Raw genomic sequence first — 23,483 nt, 5'->3', positions numbered from 1 at the left:
TGTGCTTGAAAGTCTTTATAACTAAGTTGCAGAGTAGTGTACTGAGCACTGAGGTCATACATTTGTGTGTGTGTTTGCCTCCAGTCATATATGTCTTTATATTGACTTTGTATGCAATCAATCCTCTAAATTAGCTGCGATCTGAACAGGCAGTAAAATAATACTTGCGCAAGTACACTGTTATAGGTAAGAAGGTAGAGGGAGAAGTCAAACCAGGTGAAGATCTTACCTGGTTTGACTTCTCCCTCTACCTTCTTTCCTTCCTTTCTCTCTACATTTTTCTCATTTTTTATTTTTTATATAACTGTGGTGTAACATATGTGGGCCAAGGCAGTGACCACTGATTCTCTCCTCTCTCTTTTCTCTTGCTTCTGAAAAAGCCATGGGCGGCCCACCTGCATCAAGGCTCTCCTTTCTGTCAGAGTTCTGGCTTTAGATGAGTCACTTTTGCCATATTCTTTCAGGGAAGGAAAAAAAGACAAACTCGCCTCACCTCTCTCCAAACTCTGCTCTGCTGCTCTCAGAAACAACACACTCACACCTCCCACTGCCCCGTCCCGGCTGCTTCCATTGTTTCGCGAGCAACCCCACTGACTGCACCAAACACCGCCGAATCTTCTCACAGCAGTGCAGCGGGATTGTGACGGCGGGGAGATGTGTTTTTTTTTTTCTTTTCTCTCTGATATGGAACCTTGAACATTGTGTGACAACTGGAGGGTGACATAACAGCATTGTGGCCGTGTTACTTTTGTTGTTGGAGGACACCTGGTTGCTTAGGAGACTGAAGGAATGTGATGTAACTGCAGTGTAATGTGACCACTCACTCTCTCTGCCCACTCAAGGCGCCGTGCCGATCGTGGAGGCATAATGTAGAGTAATATGCACAGTACGCTAAAAGGATCTGTGTGACAGAGGGGCTACTCAAAGTACCATCCATTATCTGAAACCGCTTATCTGTTTTAGGGTCACGGAGGGGGGCTGGAGCCGGCAGGGTGCACCCTGAATAAGTCGCCAGTTCATCACAGGGCTACTCAAAGTACCAACAGAGATTTATAGTAAAAATAGTGGGAAAAAAAACACTAAAAAAGGACCTTGTGTGTGTGTGAAAATCAAGACATCCTGGTTTCAGAAAGAGGGAGAAAGTCCGTTTAAGGCCTGGAGTCTTTTTGCTCACTGGGGATTCACACAATTCTTTTTGTGTCTCAGAGAAACCAGGTTACCCACTTGCTTGTCACTCGTTACTGGACTGCCTAAACTCCCTCTGGTGCGCCTAAAAATATCTACTCACGCTCAGAGAATGCCCCACCAGTGTTTTGTAAGAAAATGTCTTGTTGACATTTCAGGAAATGTTTGCTATTTTAATTCTGCTGCCGCTGCTGCTGTGACATTATTCCTCCTCTTTCATGAAATGAAATACAGCCAAATATCAGGCCGAGTTATTGTCGACACTGTCGCGTCTCTCAGAACAAAAGAAAAGCTCCTGTCTGGAATCAGTCGTTACAAACAAAATGTCATCAAATTGACTCGGAGGATACAAAGAATGATTTCATTTGCGAGATAATCTGTGTTTGCAGCAGCGCCTGGGCACGGCGCATAGATTTCCAATAAATATGTAGCTGAAATACAGCTAGCGTCAGAGAGAGTGACAGGTAGACGATGGAGCAAGACTGAGAGGAAGCACAGCGTGTCTGTTTGTGTGCTGCATCATTTTATTTTGCAGAGCAGAGGAGAGCTTGACTTATGTAGGTCTTTACTTCAGTGACTTTGAAAAAGAGGACCAGCTGCTTTGTATTTACAACCTCACACCCTTTGATGGTGTGTTTTTGTGGGACAACCAACAGAGGACTTGCTTGTTGCTAACAGACAAGCAGCTAGAAAACTGCTTGTTAGCCTGCCAGTGCAGCTCAGGAGGAAATTAATATCAGGTTTAATTACTACGTTGACTCTTAAAAGGACACTATGCCTAAGCTGTTAACGTGGAATAAACATTCCACTCTTATTCCTGTTGCCATGCAGCCATGCACACTCTGATTAACGTGCCCCACCACGTCGTTTATCACGTCAAGATATGGAAAAAGCGGAGCAGCTGGAGCGGCTTGTGCCATTTTGCATCAAAATGACATTTTCCACTTGTGAAGGACTCGTTCAGCTGTGCGAACACAGCCTCCCTCTTTCATTCCTTCAGCAATCTTCTTGAAAAGGTCGCCGTTGCGATATTTCATCGCTGTCCCGGACTGGCAAACTGTCGGTGAATTGGATTGTTTACAACGCAGCCATGACAAAGCACAGAGCTGAATCTGAGCAGGCGTTGTGGCAGTGTTGCAAACAGCAGTAAAACCCCCTATTAAGAGACATATTCTGTATACTTAACCAAATAATGCCCCTAAAACCTTAATCATATCAGCATATCCTGTGTCTTAATTGGAAAAGGCTACATTCAGAATGAGGCCTACTTCGGTATATCGATAAGGAATATTCTCTTTACATAACCCGTATCAAATTCTGAGTATCGTCATATTTGAAAAAATTGTGGAATATTTCTATATACATGCAAACATAGTCAGTATTTAAAGGTATCCTGTGCAATTCTTGGCCACTAGTTGAGCTATGGATCGGTGTTTTGACGGGTGGACCCCTGATAAGTTTGTATCTCAGGCTTTATTAGCCCGTACATGAGGACTGGCGTTTGTGCTCGAACATGTGGACGACACGATACACGCTCCAGCTGACTGCAGAGGGCAGCGATGCAAACATGAAGTACATGCAGGCTTTGCAAATCCCCACAGTTACACGCTAATTCAATATTAAAGACAAGAAAATGTAGCAATGTGCCAAAAGAAAAAAATCAAACGGCAGGGCAGAGAAAGTGAACTGGCTGTTGTAAAAAGAAACCAAAAGTCACACTTGAAAAAGTAAAATTATCATGTTGAAATATTACTTCAGTAAAAGTGAATTATACATATATTTACTTGCATGTATATACTGTTTTCCGTGGGTCGGCTGATTATAAGATCTGCATGTAGCCTTCAAAGTAACTAGAAACTAAAACTATGTAGTGGAGTAAAAAGTCTGTAGATTACCGAGTAAATACTTACATAACATGCTTGTTTCTACGATAGCCAATAATGTAATATTGATGTTTTCAGTCGTTACTGTATAAACCTGAAAAATGCTGCCAGCATATCTTTGTTTTGGGCCAGTGAACAACGCTAAAACTGTCAAAATCACACAAAAATATCCCCGTTGTGTGTTTGTGCAACAACCTAAACATGTTAATATATTGTGGATTATGGATGTGGCCTCGGGTTTATAACTCAACATTAAAACAAATATTCATAAATTAACATGCAATGTTAATTTTTACATGTTGGCTCGTTCATTGTTATTTTAATTGCTGATTTAACATCCTGCCCAGGGGCAAAAGTTAAAATAATTAGCCACTCAGCTAACTCGGGCACATTTACAGTGATGTTTGTCAACACTCATTGTCCCTGTAAAGAACAGTATGCTATGTTATGTTATGTTATGTTATTATGTTACTTGTCTTCCATAGAAAGAAAGATAGAGAATAAATAAAATGAGATTCCTCAGTTAGCTTCTCAGAGAACAGGTACGACAGACCAAGCAGAACATTCAAGCTTGACCAAACATCCGCAGTAATGTCGTGACAACGTCCCTCCAATCATCCAAAAATTGAGGCGACTTTATGCCTGAAATCCTCGGTGAACAGCTCCTTCCATGCATCCAGACTAATAGATTCCTCTGTCTCATTGAATCAGTATCACATCTATTCAGGGTCCAAGAATGTGTACGAGCACATTGTGTTTCCTGTAGTAAAGCACTGGTAGTGCTGTTTGCTTGCGTGGGCTGCTGTCCATGGTACTGAAAGCCAATAACCAGATGAACCGTACACAAAGGACGGAGACAATTAATTCTTGGTTCCTATAGTGCAAATCAATACGACCGTATCGATCAGTCAGGAGGATCTATCTCTATACACTGGGACAGAAACGTCTTACGTAACAGTCCTGAAAAACAATGTCTCAGTCTTCTGCTGCGATCACTATTGAGGCTATTGAAGATATTGCATGTTAGAAATGAGCAAAATATGAGCCGAAGACAAAGAATAGTACACACATAAAATGTTAATAAGTGTCTCATAATATCACCGTCTTTCATTGTGTGCTTGATGTTACCGTCAAAGACCTTTTTCAACACCTCCCTGTGAAGCTTTTATTTCACGCCAGACGATCAAAGACAGAGAGGTGTTACATGTGTGCAGGAGCTCGCTAAATACGGACAAAGAACAAGCTGCAAGCCTTTTTATCTGCGTGAGGATGAGTGGTGTTTCTTCAGTTAAGGGCGAGCGTGCTCTCCCGTCTATACAGCATGTGCGAGGTGTGCAGAGACACGTGAAGTGGAACATATGGGTTCGGCGCCCTGACAAGTCTGTTGTTGTCTGCCTGTGTCTGCGTTTAGTAATTGGCTGTTGAACGCCTCTACCTGGCCCGCAGACCTCTTCATGCTGCGGTGCTGTAATCTGCTGCAGTTGTTTGCTTTGTCCTCCACAAGTGTTGCATGTCCCCCAAACCCCTCAGATCACTTAGTTACTGTGAAATCCTCTCTACGTCCTCTTGTCTTTTTCTTTCACTCTGCTGGCAGCCGCGTATGAATGTAGTAAAGGAGTCCTGGTGGATGCATACCTCCTTTGTTAACTGCTGAGTGTGAGTGTGTCTGTGCATGTGTGTGTGAGTGAGTAGTGAGAGAAGCCCCATTTATGACGTGAAACAGTTTCATTTATCTGGGTTAGATTTATGAAGGGATGGGACGGAGACGTGCCTGCTAACTTGCAGGAAAGCTGAAGCATCTCTAAAGTACGGTGGCCCCGAGGGTCAAAACACAACATTTCACAAGACACAAAGACATTTCGCAAAACACAACAACATTTCAGTAAACACAACGACATGATGTTGAGCCACCGTACTCAAGATCACAAGGCTGAAAGTCATTTTTCATTTTGGTTCCATTCTCATCTGTTCTGTCGGCAGATTCTGTGGGATGAGTTCACTGCTTATGAGTAGAGACACTCAATGTCTTTGGTTTGCTTCATTAAAAAAACATTTTGTGCTAAAAACTGCCTGAGTGGCTGAAAACACAAACACACGGAGGGAGTACAAGTGAAATTGAAAAGTTTTTCTCCAGCAATGGTGGGACATAGTTACTGTTCTGCAAGTCACAAGCATGAATGATGGAAAGTACATTTTGGGGGTAAATATTGTACTTTTTACTCCACTATTTATTCAATTAGCTTAACTTTAGTTACCAGTTACTTTACAGTACTTTATTTAATCGTCAGTCGGATAAAAAGGATGCACCTTTTCCAATAATCAGAACATTTTGAGTCCTAAACTTTGTGCTTCCTAATCGACGTCATGATTTGACATTTTTTAACAGCAAAACACCAAAATGTAAAAGTGAATGTACACAAATAATGAAAGGACTTCAGTCAGTTGCCATTTTTGAGCCAATGTTTTTAATTTCACCATCTGTTTTATATTTTATAAATATTTTGCGTTCGATTGGTTTTCATTATTGTTACCTGTCCGCTGCACCTCAAGTGTATCTCTGTAAGCTCTGTAGCTGTTGGAGTAATTAAAAACATATTGGTTGTCAGGAAAAAAAGACAACTGGCTTCACACAACACAGCTGAGTTTAATTTCTTTTAAATGATTTTGTTAAGATTTTTTATTATGTTAATTCTTCTTAGGCTGTTTATTTACAAAGATCTTGAGCAGTTGCATGTGAGAGCTTATCTTGTTAAATACAAACGGGGGTTTATAGAAGGACATTGCTCAAATTATCGTTTATATTTCTCAAATTAATTAATCCAAAAAAAGCTATAATTCTGGCATCGGTCCTGACGCTCATGCATCATCAGCAGTAGTACTGGTATCAACATGTGTGTGTGAGTGTGTGTGTGTGTGTGTGTGTGTGTGTGTGTGTGTGTGTGTGTGTGTGTTTGTGTGTGGTGTCCTAATGGCTCTCAGTCTCACCACTGTGTCTCTAATGTGACATGTTGTTGGAGTACAATTTCCTATGCCCCTTCCTCCTTCCTCCACCGACTCGCTGTCTTTTGATTGCCCCGACACACACACATTCTCACATACGTACACACACACACACACACACACACACACACACATGCTCTCCCCTTTCTTAACACTCCAGTCTGTGTGAGAAGATGAGCATCACAGGGCAGCGAGGGGGGAGGGTTGGTTTAATGTGTGTGTGTGTGTGTGTGTGTGTGTCTAAGCGGTTGTGTCCTCTGCCAAGGACGGCGACTTTCATTAAAGTAATGTTCTAACACGTGCAACTGGAGCACACACACACACACACACACACACGCTATTGTTTTTTAAATCAATGACACCTTGATGAGCGGAGGTATATCCATTGTGCGTAGATGATGCTCACACCATAAGCATACGCACACGCTCTGCTCCCACAATGCACTGCACATGTTTATCATATATTCTTTCTGATCCATGCCAGCGCTCTCTTTTCCCCTCACACATCATCTCGTCTCTGGACTCATCCTACAAGCAGCAGCAGCACCAGCAGCACCAGCAGCAGCGGCATCATGCACTATTAATTAATCAGCAGACACAGATTGTCATATCAGTGCAGGGAGCCAATTAAACACTTGGTTACATTTTCTCTCCTATTAAGCAGGTTCTCATAAATCTTTATTTCTTAAAATAATAGAGTCTTTTGCAGCTTGTTTGGTTAATTTTCATGGGATATGATTGGATTTGAATGTGTTATATAATTTAGATTTGGGATAAAGATCTTTTATATAACCCAGCTGTCGTTTTATAAGCTCTCGTCTGCATAAATCCATGTTATGCTTTGCATTTTGTGATGCATCTGTGTGGGAAAGGATAAAAATGAACTGAATGAAATGTTGGCAGTTCATTTTTTTGCAAACCATTGATACCTACACATTTGTACACGTCATAGGCTCTGCACCGTACTGACATTTCTACAATGACAGAGAACAGATGTGGGAACATTTCCAGATGTGTTTGTGGCGTCCAAAAAGCATGATCTTCTCCAACACATCCTCATAACTAAACAACTGAAGGTTTCAATTGTCAGTGTCTCACAAAACAACATGACTGTTGCATCATACCAGCGACAGGTGTACTCCACCGAGTCATGGTTTTGGGTTTTTTGTTCGTCCTTTCCTGTTTTATTTTGTAGATTATATCCTCGTGTCATGTGTTACTTTCCATTTCCTGTCTTTGTCTTTTCCTGCCACTTTTCTGCGTAAAAGTATGTTTCTTTTGTTCATCAGCCCCTGTGTGTTGAAGTTTGTCTTTTCCCCCTCGCCCTTTGTAAGTTCATACCGTTATGTTTTCTGCAAAAAGGGACCAAATGCAAAACAAAAAGCGAGCTTTAATGATAAGCTGATATCCAAAGTTCAAAATCGAATATGCAAGCCATAAAAGGTAGGCAAACAAAAGAGCAACAAGGAGAATCCAAGAAAAGTAAATAGTGATAATAAAGGGGAGGACGAACCATAAAGCCATGGGGAACAATTAAGGAACACAGGGAACATACAAGGACTGGGGAACAGACAAAGGAACGCAGGATGAAAACAGATGAACTGACAAAGACTGAGGGAAAGAGACTACTTAAATACTTAAATACACAAAGGCTAACAAAAAAGTGTGGTAAAAGACAAAGACAAGAAGTGGACACATGAGGATATAATCTACAAAATAAAACAGGAAATGATGGGGAAAGTAACTTCCATTAAGTTATGTACGTTACGTAACTTGTACTTGTTTAACCCGACCGTCCATCCCCGACCTCCTCCCTTTACGGACCTTTCATTTTTTACACTACTTCACCTCACTTCCTCCTTTGTACCTGTAATAACTACTACGCCTGCTAGGTCACTGCAAATGTAAATATAGGTCGTAATATAAGCTCCTGTATGGTCGTCTTTCTGCTGAAACCTGGACCTTACGCACAGCTTGGTCACAACATAAAATAGAAAACTTAACCCAAAGAAATGTAAAGTTCAAACATAATCCATGCTTTGCAGAAATGTTCTGGCGATTGGATTAGTATTCCTGTGACATATGCTTTTGTTTTGTACATTTTTATGCATCTGCTGTTTCAAGAAAATTCCACTTGGAGCGTAATTAGTTTGCTTTGATTCGGGATGAAATTGAAATCTAAAAATAAATAAATACAGGATTAATGTGTTTGATACCGCACCAGCTGTGTTTGTACGTGCTCTATATGCATTATTTCTCATTTCATGCCTCTTTGGTGGACTGTTTTTTGGCTATTTGTGTGTAAAAATGTGTGTGCTGTGTGTGTGTGACTATCAGACTTCTTTTAGTCAGTGCATGACAGCAGAACAGACACATTGGAGGAGGATGTGATGTTCTGTGAAGCACACAAGCCTTTAGATGCAGGGGGGGAACAAGACAAAAGTGAGAGCCAAATACGAGTCAGGGCCACTGGCACTGGAATGATTTGAGCTGCTCCTGCTGTCAAGGTCTCTGGCTGACATTAATATATGAATTCACCGTGAGGCGGAAGTGTGTGTGTGTGTGTGTGTGTGTGTGTGTGTGTGTGTGTGTGTGTGTGTGCATGTGATGGGATCTGACTGATGCTGCTTTCCACGTCAAGGTGGTGAAATCATAGCATGCCGCATCGTTTTGCATTACAACATCTTCCTCACCACCTGATCCTCCCTCGCAGCAGGTTATGAAAACTCAGTCGACAACTGCGGCATCACTAAACCACAAGCACACCGCGCTATGTAGTGTATAATAATTACAAACTGTTAATAAATAAACCATAAGACTCATCACATCCCTCTGTACTCTACCGAAACCCATGGCACAGCAGGCTACCGTGATATGTGCAAGTTTCAGCTCTAAATTAGGGAGGCAGTATTTTCATTATCCCATGAAATATATATAAGAAAAAGAGAAAAATTCCCAGAACTCAAGGGAACGTCGTCAGATTCCTCGTTTTGTTGGACCAACCATCCGAAACCAAAAGTTATTCAGTTTTCAAGGATATAAAACAGAAAAAAGAAAAAGCAAAGCAAGAACATCTTTACATGAGAAGCTGGAGCCAGTGAGTGTCTGGTGGCGAAGTTGCTTGATAAATGATTTAAAGTTAGACTTTGCAACCTTGCAAATGGAGAAAAAACAAACAATTATCCTCTTCACAAAGGCTGAAGTCATAAAGAATGAAAACAAGCCTGGAATCCAATCAGCCTCGCATTTTTACACCTCTATGCATCAGACTACATCGAGAAAATGTTAAAACCGACTTTCTGAATTGGACAAATCTTTTTTTTTCAAAGCTGATGATGGTCGGGATGAGGAGTGAGGTCAGTGGAAATGTTACCGTGGTTACTTTATTATATCTTTTCATCCAGTCTCTCTTTCAAGCTTGAACATCAAGCGAATCAAGCGCTGCTTGAACGAGGATGAATGGAACCATTTAAGCATCAACATCCTTGAGTTCAATGCATATTAATGCAGAAATTAGCCACCTGGGTGTCGTGTTTCCATCACAGATGATTGGAGTCAATAAATACCTGTGCCGATTCTACCCTTTCCCACTGAAGACAAAATCCAGATGTTTGACGCTTTGGTGCATTTTTTTTTGTCCATTGTGAAAAGGGATCAGTAGCTTGTGTGGCTAATGTTAGCAGAGTGATCAACAGCAACTTAATGACTCTTCCCTACTTGTACAACTAGCCGTTTTAGCAAATACCTACATGTGGCCACAGTGGCTTAATTAAACAATTAATCAGCTATGGAAACTGCTGTCAATCAACAAGCCGAATTAATTGACTAATCACTTCCAAACTACAATATATTATAATCTTTTTATACAATTTCTTACAGCCCAGAATTATTTTTCTTACAAGGTGAATTGATTGATTTTTACGGCCACTGTGGGGCAGCAGCTGAATAGATCTGTCATATTATCAACTTATACAGCTGTCATGGAGAACTTTTAGCAAACAGATATGTGTGTGCGCAACAGTCCTGTGTCTGGCCACCGGATGAATGTAAGAGCTGGTTAGCATGATAACTTCAGAAGAAGTCTCTGCAACACAATACGCAAAAGCCATAACATCAAAACTGTTCTTTCTTCACATTCTGGTATCATTTTTGTCTTTAATATCTTATTTTTACCCTATATTTATTTATTTTTGCACTACATCTTCATTAAAAGAACTTAAAAGCACAATATTAAATGATGTAAGCAAACACGACCCAAATGTTATTTAAACATTTTTGTTCAAAACCAGGCCCAGCTCGACAGGTCCTGGCAGGTTGGGGTCAGGTATCCATGCACAGCTGGGCAGGGCGTGTCCAGTGGTGGTGGTGTTTATTAAACCTTTTTCCCACCTGGAGTTGCAGTTGGACTTTAAGTTGACTAGAGCAGAATCTGCAGATTAAAAAAACCCAAACAATGAGGTGAAAAGACACCGAAAATCTGAGAAGTCTGTGGGTTTGCCGCTATGAGTGACACCTTTCACATTAGTCATTTTATCCGTTGTTATTATGCAAATATCGCTTTGTGCATCCACAGCTCTCTCACTTTCTTTTCCTTTGTGCATCTCATCCATCCTGAGCAGCCATCTTTCACTCCATCCTGCTGGTTGTGACAACTGTGCATTGAGAGAAAGCCTCACACTGTCTTTCTTAATGCGCTTCGTAACAGCTGAGACCAAAATTACAGGCTTTGTTTCACTGGAAAACACACGAGTTCTTGTGAGTCATCCAACTCGCTCACCCTGTCAGCCTGTGTTTGTGTGTGCGTGTGTGACATGCACAACACATGTGGCGGTGACTGCATGTGGTCGTGGTTAATTAGGGAGGCTAAGTGTAGTTGGTAAAAGGAGGGTGGGCTTTAATTGCAACCAGAGGAAAAAAAAAAAGTAATTCTTATCTTGTCCTTTCCGCCTTTTTCCTCTCTGGTCTTTTAGCTTCGGGGCTGCAGCTTAACTCGACTTTGACTCAGATTTCAGAGCGAGGGGAATCCAAGTATTGGATTGGTCGTAGTATTAATGAGGAGATTAATGTCCTTTGTGGGGAAAGTTCTCATTCAAAGTCAAGATGGAGTTTTTTTTCCCCTCCTCTGCTCAGGGGGGCTGTGATGAACTTTGAGCTGAATACCAAGATGGATGAATGACAGCGAGAAAGAGCAATAGAGGAGGTGGCGGGGGAAACAAACGAAGGGAAGGAATTGACGGCTCGATACGGCTCCGCTGGAGAGAAAGATGAGTGGAGGGCGAAGGAGAACGAGAGAAAAGAGCGATGGAGCCGACAGAAAACAGAGAGGGGGGAGAAAAATACAGCAACACAGCTCATTGTCTCCATCCTGCCCCTGCCATCAATCTCCCGAATGGCAGCTGCCTTACTCACACACACACACACACACACACACACACACACACACACACACACGGCACTCTGCCCGCCTGCCTGCCTACGCGGCCGATTCCCCGAGTGATGAATCATGGCGCGGTATGGCATGGCACAGCACGGCATTTGTTAAAGGTGCTGTTTTTCTCCTGTACTGACGGCCCGTATAAGTGCTTTGTATAGTGTGCGTGCACATATGTGAGTGCGTGGGTGTGTGTATATTGTGGTTACGGACAGTAGTGGCACGTGGCGTTGGGCCGGTGCTGTGTGTGTGTGTGTACAGTTTACATGTGTTGAGTACATAGTGTCTTCTAGGTAACCTGAACGCCTCACAGTAACAACAGCTTCATTTAACAGAGAACAGACACAGAGCTGTCGTTAACCTCTTATTCTGTTTTTAACGGAGCAGTCACAGAGAAAAACACAAAGTAATATTGTCGTGTATTTATAATTATATGTATTTTATTACTATATTCTTCAATTAAACAGGACCGTAATGAAATAGATTTAATTAATTTTCTTTTTAATTTCGTTTAATTTATTTTGCCAGAGCGCCACTTCAGCTGCCATCGGTGCCATAAAAAACATTTGATTGGTAAAATGGCAAAAGGGAAACACTTGATTTGGAATTGAAAAGGTGCAGTATCCATGTCACTCACGTGCAGGAATCATATTTGAGGGAACATTTTACAGGCTGATTCCTGAAGGTTTGGTTAGACTTAAACATTTCACACCGGGCAAAAAAAACAACCACTAACATCTGGCTTTTGTCTTGAGTGGGAAAGGGTGCGATCAGCATTCAGTCCCGGGGTCAAATGACTCAGAGGTGTTCGTCAGCTGCCGCTACGTTTGGCAGGGATGGAAACGCTCACACCCACGTGGATGCGCTGATTTTCACTCCCTTTTCCAGTGCTTAGTTAAGGTTCTTGGCACATCGATATTTTTCCATCCATCTCCGTTCAAGCAATACTCGAACATCATTCAGTCGGTGTTGAGTTTGAAGTAAAAGAAACATCAGTAACAATGTCGCTGGCCTTCATGATGCTTTGTTTTCTTGTGCGTTTGTGTTGTCAAACGTGACACACAAGATTCCTGGAAATGTGAACAAGGCTTCTAAACAGCATTTAAGCACTAAACTGTGGAGTTAAAATGTACAGAAAATTTGATTTAAACAGTAAAAATGTAAATATTTGAAGCTGAGTGCACTGGGGAACACTGAGCCATTTTCAGACTTGTGATCAGTCATGGCACAAAATATCTTATCCATCTCATAAATGCTCTTGCTCTACCTACAAATTGCCTGCCGTCGTTGACCCTCGCGTATTTGCATAATGAATATTTTTAATTAACCTGTTTCTAAAATCCTGGCCGTGGCCCTCATACAAATGACTAAATCATAGTACGAAACATTAATTCTAATTAATGTGCATAAATTGACACGTTATAATGTAGGTTGTGATGTAGTGTAGGTTTGGATTTTAGAGCACAATCTGAACTCATACTGTTCCTCCTCTCGCAGCTTATTTTCCACTTACAACAACTGCGCCTACATTTTTTTTTTAGAAAGTTGCGTTAATGAATAAACAAATGGTGCTCAGCTGCACAAATTGAATATGTCGGTGCCCTTTACTAATTCAAGCACTGGAGGTGGTTACTCTGTATACTTGACACACGCGGGCAGGTGAGAATGACGATTTCTCGAGATACCTGACACAGCATTTGTTAATATCTCCAGTCTGGATCACCAGATGGTTGGGTTTTATCACATCAGGTTGGAGTTAATGTTATTAGGCTGGTTACCAAAAAGGGATGTGGCTCATCGTGTGTGCTATCGTTTCAACAAGTCTCTAAATGAGTACATCCATTGCATTCCTCCCTCCTGGTACTTCCAGTGGGCTGAAACAAATGTTGTTATTACATTTGACCCAGGTCTGACAGCTATCAGAGTCGTTTACCCACAACATTACCCCAAGGAGACTCAACTGTCCATCACTGGGCGTGATGGACAGTCCAGCTGTCGGTGTACTGTACGGCAGGGTTTCTGCCAGGGAAATGTGTAGCTGTGACAGAAAGCCACCAAGAAGATCGTTTTTAGGATGTTTGTGGTGGTTGGTTTTGGCTTTGGGGAGACAGTAGTGGTGGATATGGTGAGATTTTTTCACTAACAGACCATAAAAAAAGTGTTTTCCGAAGTTTTCTGAAATGTAATGTTAAAAATATGCGAATGAGTAATTATCTCATGAAATATGCACCAATTTGCTTACATTTCCAGAACAGAAACCTGATGATTGGATGAAGCCAGGTTCAAAACTTATGTTTCATTTTGTTTACAAAGGCTTTTACAGAGGGAATTTTGGATATATCTTTTTTTTTATCACTCCATAAATCAGAAAACACTGTCAGCAGCCATAAAAAAATCAATCTTCCCCATGTTGTTAGGAAAAATGTGTTCTATAAATCAGACTATGAATGATATATGAGCAAACCCCTCCATAAAAAATCTTAAAAATACACTGCTGATAGGAATAAAACTAGAAAGTTTGAAATATGAGAAAAACTCAAACCTCTGTGTAGAACTGATGGAGATGGTTGTTTAAGTATAATTACTCGAGTACTGTACTTAAGTAAAGATTTGAGATATTTCTACTTTTTACTTCACCACATTTATCCGACAGCCTTAGCTATTTTTGAATTACAATTTTTCCAGCCCAGTTGCCAGGATAAAATATATTTTATTTTTCTTTTGTCTTTGGTTTATTTGATATGAACAGATGCATAACACATAGACAAACTGAAACAGCTGTCCGATACAAGTATCACAGTGATTATAGCAGATGCTAATGTGCAACAAAACAATGTCCAAAGCTTACAGTCACACGCGAGAAGTCTACAAAGAAACAGACTGCACTTTGAGTCTGGGTTTCAACTTTTGTATGGGTGACACCATTGGATATCTTTAAAGGAGACCTCAGGACAATTTCCAGCCGTGTTTGTGGTGATGAAGACAGGTATTTTAAGCCAAAACATGATCTTCTCTTGAACCTGACCAAGTGTTTTTTGTGCCTAAGCATAACCAGACCCTAAACACGGCGCTGCCACGAGATAAAAATGAAAATTAAAGTTGCAGTTTGTTGCATTTATTCTGGCAATTGGGTGGAACTTTCCATACCCTTTCTCTTCAGTGAAACTCATTTCACCAAAATTCGCTGATTTAGATTTTCTAAAAACATCAGATATAAGAGTAAAACACTGACAGGGATGATTTTACTGCAGAATTTGTGCTTTTACTTGATATCTTAAATAATTTTGCTGATACTACTTTAGTGCATCATTAATTAACTACTGCCTGTTTCTCTTTGACAAAAACACACAACACTCTGACTGCTCGCACTGCTGCAGTTATGTCCTTGGCTGACTCACAAACATATCCACACTGACATGCACGTGCCCACCTGGACGCACTCATTCAACTCACACACAAAGACACACAAACAAAACCCCCACCTGCCGCCATGTTAATTGGTTCTCAGTGTGTGTCGCACCGTTCAGCCCCGGCCTTCAACGTGAGAAAGGAAAGACTTCTGCAGAGGACGCAGGTGCAGCGGCGCGAAGCGAGGCATTATGGGATCACTTGGCTGGATGAGCGCGAGGGCAGAGAGGCACGCCACCTCTCTGCCCCGGACTCTCCATTCACAGACATACTGTCTGAGTCAGAGGTGCCAAACGTCCAGCCTGTGGGGATCACAGGGCGGCATTGAGAAGAGCCGGACTGTTTAGCGCCGCCAGACAGACAGAGAGGAGGGGGTGAAAATAAAGAGCGAGACGGCGAGAGGATGTGAGAGAAAAGGTACAGAGGGGCTGATGTTCAGAGGGAGACGAACACTGTGAAATACATTAACAGCTGGGGGAAGGAAGAGGGGAGATAGAGAGGGAAGTGGTTGCATCTCCCTCGTACAAGATCCAACATTAACATCACACACTGCAGGGACTCAGCTTCCTCTTTGATCCTGGTTCTGTTATCACCAGAAAAACCCAGCCTTGACCCAGCTGGCATGGTTCCTACTGCTCTCATATATTTATGCCCCGGGATACAACAGAAACATACACAGACAGAGGCGTGTACATACCCAGGCTTTATGTGGAAGAAAGATGATTATATACAGGGCTTTTATTCTCTCTTGTGTAACCAGAGAAAGGATCAAGCCACAAAGCGGGAACCAGTATCAATATTAACATCTGTAAGAAGAGATTTGCACCGTTATAGTCTGCTACAATCCCTCGATTAGCAAACCGGCAGACACAAACACATCTCCCATCGAGAGAACAATTATCTGTTGCTTCAATTCTCAAAGGATCCCAGAAAATGTGATTTGCAGTATTTTCAGAGAGCAGCAGCTCTGGGATTTGATCGGGTTATGTTTGTAAGTGGATGAGGCTTGTTCTTTTTGGCTCGGAGCGTGAATACCCGGCAGAAACTTGGGAACAGTCCGGCTATACGAATGTCACGTTAAATCGAGGACGCATCAAGTGTTTGCAATATGAAATTTCTTGTTTAAAGTTAAATATACAGTATGATAATATTACACACAGTCATACTGTTAGGCAAACAAAGAAGGATAAAAAAAATATGTTATCATGTTCATATTTTTTCGGTGAACAGCCGAAATGAAGAATATAGAGTGTTATTGAAGTCACCCAAAATCCAAAATATGTACATTTACATTAACCTGTAGCGCTATTTATCCACTTAGAGTGTTTTGGTGTGAGTTGTCAACTTTCTAGGAACTATTTTCTTTACGTATCACTGTGCAGACAGAAGTGTATGTCTACTCATAGACTAAATAAACTAAGCTACCTTACATCACAGCTCAGTCGAGGAGGACTCACTTAATGTTTACATCCCATGCTGTCACAAGTACGAGCCTCTCGTCTGTGCTTGCCTTTGCGGAGTCATGCGGTTGGCAAGTGCAGTCCGGTAGAAAGAAAATAGTTCATACATGAAACCGATGTAAGGGCGAACTGTCCCTTTTATGTAGGTAATTTTAAGAAAAGCCACTATAGGGGTCATCAATGCCATGTCTTTGTGATACAAAGCTCCTTATTCTCTGTTAAAATGAGGAAAAATAAAACACATGTAGATGCAGGAACCACAAACAAAAGCTATGACTCAAATCATGTTGCACTCAAGTAAATTAAAGCCCTTTTAAAATTAAATCTTTATATTTCTAGCTTCATCTGTCTGTCAGTAATACCATTTTGTCTTCAAACATGAGTCTCTTATTTAAATGTTTTACAGTGGGTCCATTTATACGTGGCAGTATCATTATGGATATTCAGATATTTAGTACAGACTGTGTGATCTGTGGCACTGTGTGGGAAAATAATAAATGTCTCACAGGCGGCATCAGTAATGGATTTTAACTCTTGTTTTTCAGTTGAATAGTTACCTCCTTGGCTTCGTTTATGACTCATTGCTAAACGATTCTCATGAACGTCATCACTCATGAGATAAGAATTCAAGAAGAAGAACTCGGCTGCCTGATTTATACGAGCAGACAGTGTCCAAGCCAAACCAACAAACAAAAGGTCTTGGTTAGTTTTAGGTAAAGATCATAGGTTGGGCTCGTCATTTACGTACGTTAACTTACTTACATTATATAAATTGAATGACCAGGTTGATCACAAACAGGTCACAAACCCCGGTCTACAGAGAGAAAGTCCTTCCGGTCATCCCCTGACTCTGACTTATCTCTCTCTTTATACTGCTGCACGAGAGGGGCGCTTTGAGAAGTGATGCAGGGGTACCTGTAGCATCAAACCCAGAAACACAGGACCAGTGACTAGTCCGCTGTATTTGGCACTGTGGGAGTGACAACGGGCTGCACAAGCTTATTTTTCATAACATTTCATAACATCATTGCCAGCTTGCTGCTCTATGAGACTGTACTTTGGCTAATTGCTAAAGTCATGCTAACATGCTGAGGCTTCGCAGCTGAATCTTTATCATGTTAACCATTTTAATTTAGCAAATTTAGTTAGCACGCTAACGAGCGCGGAGCAAGTTCTGTTTGTCCAAAAACACATTCTTTTATCTGACTTAAATGTCATGTAACTGCTAACTGCTGCTAACTGTAGCTGCCATTAGCTAGTTAGCTCAGTTAGCCATGCAGCTAGCGGTCCGGATTGGGAGCTCAGAGCAGTGTTGGATCGAGACAGGCTGGGGTTAGCTGGTTAGAATGCTAACTTCAGTAGTGTTGTGTCAACACTGTTATTTCTTCACATTTTGTTGAATATTTTTGAACATTTTCAGCTAAAATCTGACATATTGCACCTTTAAGTGTATTGTGCTGAAAATTAGGCAGATGTACTTTGTAAGATATGAAGTTTTGAAATAAGCCGAAGTATTTAAAGTAAAGATTTCGACCTCTCGATGGCACTAGACACTCAATAGCGAGGAGACGGGGATATGATTAAAAAATATTATTGTAACGTCTAAATTATAGAGAGACTGATGTTTTTTCTTTCATTTGCGGGAAAAACGTCACTGACAATACATCTATACAGACCTACAGCTGACGTGTGCACCCACCTCCGCTAACGTCATAAAAAAGTAATAAACATTAACCTCCAGGGAAGAAGAGCAGAGGTACCATTTCACACAACAAATGCAATATATTTAATTGGCGGCTTTATTGTGAAGGTCGTGACAACAAGACGAGATGCGTCAGAGTCAGTGACTTTCGTTTCTCTGCTGAACCATCACCTGAGGCAACCATATTCCCTATAATTCATTAAGATACATTGACTCAAGAAAGCGTTAAAAATAAGCTTTTTATTTAACCTCGTGTTGCTGCAGCCTTGACATTAATGTGACAGCGTTCGATTCAGACTCGAGCCGTGTTGGAAGAAAATGTCTTCAGGTCCGACCTCATCAGGCTGCTGTTGTGACATTTATTCAAACATGACACCCTACATGTAAAAAAAGCCACCATGTGACGATAATGAACACAAAAGCTTATGTGAGAGGCACCCACTGAGTTCAAGGTCCACTGATGACGACAGCAGAGCTTGGCCCGTTCAGTACGGTATACTGTGACATAGAGGAGGAGGGTGGTGCTTTATCCCAGGAGAGAAAGGGAAGGAGACAGAGGAAGAGAGTGGTAGTCTCATTGGAACAACGTATGCCATGTGGGCCACAGGTAATGTATGACTTCTCTGTGGTAATGGCCATAATGAAGCAGGGAGCTGGTTGGGAGCGAAGCGTACGCTTGTGCTTCTACAGCACAGTGTGGCCCCGAGAGCCTCAGCAAATGAGCCCAGAGATCCAGGAGATAGAGTGGATAGTGTGTGACTGGGAAGGAGGGAGGAGGGTGGAGGGAGGAGGGAGGAGGAGGGAGGAGGGAGGAGGGTTGGATGAAGCTGGATATTTTGGGTAGAGGAGCAGAGAGCGAGAAAGGGATAGGAGAAGAGAAGCTTAGTATGAGCTGTGTGAGTGTGTGTGTGTGATAAATGCCTCATTTCTGTGCTGCCAATGAGAGGAGCACAGACAAAATGGATGTTCCTGTGCCCTTGTCCTCCAGTCTGAGGCCACGTTCGGTCGTCTATCAGTGGCCACCACAGAGCATGCGAGCTGGTCGATAGCAGATATATTTCTACGGACATTAGTCTGGATATATATTGCAGTGTTATCTTTCTCCATGTAGGGATATATAGCCTGCGAATAGGTGCTCAATATGCTATCGAATTATGATATCCACTTGGCAATTTTATCAGATTTTCGTTCTATGGATAATTATGTCCTCGAGCCTGAATGTAGGCGGGCGGTGTATGCTGTTTCAAGAGGATTTTTTATGGAAATGTGGTCACTTATATACAACGAGACGAAAACACATTCTGTTATTATACAAGTCTGCATCTAAAAAGAAACATAAAGCCGCTGTGGCAATGCTCTGCTAACACGGAGCGCAGATAATGATGATGAAGTGTTTAGTAATCACAACTCTTTTACAACCTCAGACTGAATGAAGGCTTTTTAAGTCAACATCCCACCTGAGTGCCAACTCCTCGAAATGAGAAAATAGGTTGTTTATTGGTGTCTTCCAAAAGGACTCATGACTCAACAGTTACAAACGTGTTAAAAAAAAAAAAAAATCATGGTGCAACAACTGAATATTCTTTGGGCCATTGTGGAGGCAGTGGATTGAGGTGTAAGCACAAAACTCCCTTATTCTCACCTTGTAAAATTGTTTTGGTGAACAATAAATAACAGCCTACTTCACACGTTCAGCAGACACGGAGCAACTGATTTGTCAAACTAGATGAATCCAAGGCCAATACTTACTCTCCTTTCTGCTCCATGTTGGTCTCCACCAACTCCGAAGAAAACTATCCACCTCTTTTAGCTCTGTTTTTGGTCTCCACCGACTCCTGAGGGAAAAATCTGGCTCTTTAGCTCCTAAATTCTCCACTTTGTTTACCAGCTAGTTGCTAACTGTGTCTGTCTGCTGTTTGGTGCTGAGCAGGTAGACTAGATTTTTGCGAGATCGCATGATCGCGTGATTCATCCTGCCAGCCTCAAGATACATGCGTGTGGCTGAACCAGCGTCCTTTGAGGAACTTCTGGCAGCTACGAGCATTGTTTAGGAGTGATGACCAGCGAGAGAAGTCGCTGTTCGTCTGAAAACAACAATGGCAGCTCCACAAAAGGCTAGCGTAGCTGCTATAGCATCTGTTATATCATCTGTTACATCAAAACTGGATGGTTTACATGTCACTGAATGCAGAGCAAAGAACAACAATAAAGTCTTTTCACGCTTGAAAAGATTTTTTCGCTCTTCTCTCGACTGACTTTGGTAAAAGTTTTATTTCAAACGGCATGACGATGATGACAGAAATTTGTTGAATTACCTGCTTAGTATTTTTTGAAAGTGCCCGCCCTATTTCCAAACAGACTCTAAGGTCGACTTCTCAGTTGATTTTGTGTAACAAACACATCTTGCGTGTCAGGTTAGCTTCCTGCTGCGCTATGAGAGCGGTGAGAGTGAACCAAAACAGTGAGGTCGTGGGCTGGATAGACTGATTCTAGTTTAAAGTGATATATTTTCTATCAAAGGACAGTCCCAGCTCATGATGTATTTCCATACTTCTGTTTGTCTTCTCAGTAGCACCTCTTCCTGTTGTTTTTATGGCACAAAAAACAAATTGAGTACAGATATGATATTAGAGCATCAGAGAAAGCTGCACCGGAGCCGACAGCATTATGTCAGTGCAGTACACACCACAGGGCCTTAATATCCTCCCAGTGTAAACACCAGCGTTCGGGCAGCTGGCAGGTGATCGGCACGGTCCGTCTGTGTCGACCGTTTGATCAAACAGGCGTTTTTTTTTTGTCCACACGTGCATTTTTCTCTCTGTGCGTCTCTCCCTCTGTGTGTTTTCTTTGGCAGCATGTGCACAGACGTGTGTTTGTGTGCGCGCCTGGGCATGTGGGAGTGCTTTTGGATCATCCTGTTAGACCAGCGAGGAAAAAGAGCCGTAGATTGGCTGAGGCTTTATCCCCCTCTCTCTTAAAAACACAAGGAAAATAGCAGCGTGGAGGAAGGGAGCAGATGAAAATAGCTCAGTAGGCAATCGCTGACTCACAAGGCAATGCTGGGTGTCAGGAAGGCATCCATTCCAGTATGCATCAAATCAACTAGCTGTTGTGTAACTCCCTCAGTACCCGTAAATCAAACTGCTCTCAGTGCGCCTTGACTCTTGTGCACACGTCCCCTCTGTGGCTGCACGAAAAAAAAAAAAAAAGGGGGGAGGTGACATCACAGGTGCCATTTATCACTTTTGACAGCATTGCCCGGAGTCTTCGGGGCAGGGGGGGAGGGAGGCCACGGCCGGCTGGCTGTGATGTAGCGTGGTCAGCTAACTACCCGGCTCATTCATCATGCCACTCAAGGAGCGTAGGCTGTCAGAGCTCATGTTTTTTTAAGTACTGTGAAATGGAACAAGAGCCCGAACCAGACTCATATGTAAATCAGAGTGTGATTAACATATCAGCTGCCGTACACGCACTGGTTACTCATGCACCTGTGGGCCAACTCGCCAGAAATGATATGTGGTTATTGTAAGAGAGAGAATGAACTTCTTAAGGCCGAGGGGAGAATTAATACGTTTGAATGCACACAAGAGTGTCTTTGTTGTGATCGGGACAGTGGTGGAAGGTAACTAAGTACATTTACTCAAGTTTAATTTTGATGTTTTGATTGTACCTAATCGATTAATCGTCTCAGGTTTTGACCAAAAACGTTAAACATTTGCTGATTACAGCTACTTAAATATAAGGATTAACTGCTTTACTTTTTGATTTATCACAGTAAATGAAGATTCTTTGGGTTTTGGCCTGTTGGTTGGAAAAAATAAGCAATTTGAAGACATCAGTTTGGGCTCAGGGAAATTTTGATGTGAAATTGAATTTTTCACTTGTTTTTATATTTTATAAACTAAATGATTAATTGATAATGAAGTAATCATTAGTTGTAGCCCTGGTTTTTAGACTCAACCTCTTCACTGTGCACTATTTATGCAAGTTTAAGTTTCAAAGCGGTTGGTGCTGTCGCTGGAGTGCCTGAAGGATGAGCTAATGAGGCTGCAGGATTTGTTCATTTTCATTTTTCAGCTTTTCAAAACACTCAAAACACACACACACAAAGGGAAAATTTATACCTAAGATTGGTAAGGTAGCTATCCAGCTATCTACACCTGTTACTACGTATTATAAAGAGTGACACATAAGGTGGCGGTTGCGGTGGATGAATGGGTCAAAGACACACAGGACTTTCAGCGAGTTTGAAGTTGAAGTCCTGTGTGAAACATTGCCTTTTGTAAGACTTAGATTACTTATTTCAGTTGTTTGTCGCAGTTTGGTCAGGTTTGGGCACCAAAACTACTTGGTAAGATTTAGATAGGAGAGGTTTGGTTGCCAATAGCATTGCTGGCTATGGATACCTGGGTGCTAATAACATTTCCCAAAATAACTACATGACAATGTTTAAGTGCTCGCTAGCAGTGCTAAACTTACAGAGAACCATCTGCAGCTTGTCTCTGCTTTACGGATATATAGTTTCAGCTAACTGTTTAGCAGCCCATCCCACGACTTTCACTTTAAAACCATTGTTTTGGATCTTTTGGATGTTTTTAGTGGGGAAAAAGTTCTAAAAATTCACAGTACACTTCCTGCATCGCGCTATGAGAGTTTTCAAGACCCATAACGGCAATAAATAGCTGTGGTCAGATGGAAGCGATGGAAAACTGAAAATAAGCTCAAAGAAACGCTGATTCATCTCAGCCCTCAAGAGACACAAAGTATGAGTGTACACTGAGAGCTAAGAGCCCTGAAAACACATCTGTATGGAGGGGTGCAGGGGTTTAAAAATATTTGGGAACCGCAGAGAAGGACTGCGGTTTTCATTTATCTGCAGTGATACACCAACTTTGTAGACATTAGCTACGGCTAGCTAGCAACATATGCACCAACTGTGTGCATACCATTGAAAACTACCATTTTCAAGGTATATATATATATATGAAAATCAACAATTGTCATACCGTGCACATTAGTGAATCTATGATGTTGAACCATCTGTCAGGACAAAATATGATGTGAAATTTAATAGCGTCATAAAAGCGTTATCCAAGTTTCTTCAGTCCTTAAGTGTTAAGTTATTGTAACTAATAGTAAACATAATAATTACTTCACAGATAAATATAGTGGAGTAAAAGTACATTTTTTGACCCTCAAATGTAGTGGAGTAGAAGTAGTTGAGTAACGTGAAAGAACCTTGAATTTGTACTTAAGTACAGTACTTGAGTAAATGTACTCGGTTACATTCCACCACCAGCTGCTCGACTGTGTGTATGTGTTAGAGAGATTGCCAGAGAGCACTCAGCCTCTTGTCTGATCGCACAACGCAACAAGGACTCCACTTCTTTCTATTATTTTATTCTAAAGCACAT

The 23,483-nt window shown here is 41.6% G+C and overlaps 1 protein-coding gene across 1 annotated transcript in view; it reads left to right on the top strand.

The window, feature by feature from the left end:
• LOC141015107 (TANK-binding kinase 1-binding protein 1-like) overlaps nt 1-23,483 on the top strand; it is a 69,147-nt gene that overhangs the window by 9,754 nt on the left and 35,910 nt on the right. The window lies entirely within an intron of this gene.

This window comes from Pagrus major, chromosome 20 (assembly GCF_040436345.1).
Source record: "Pagrus major chromosome 20, Pma_NU_1.0".
NCBI lineage: Eukaryota > Metazoa > Chordata > Actinopteri > Spariformes > Sparidae > Pagrus > Pagrus major.
Note: the sequence above shows the minus strand (reverse complement) of the source record. Positions and strands in the feature narration are given on the sequence as shown.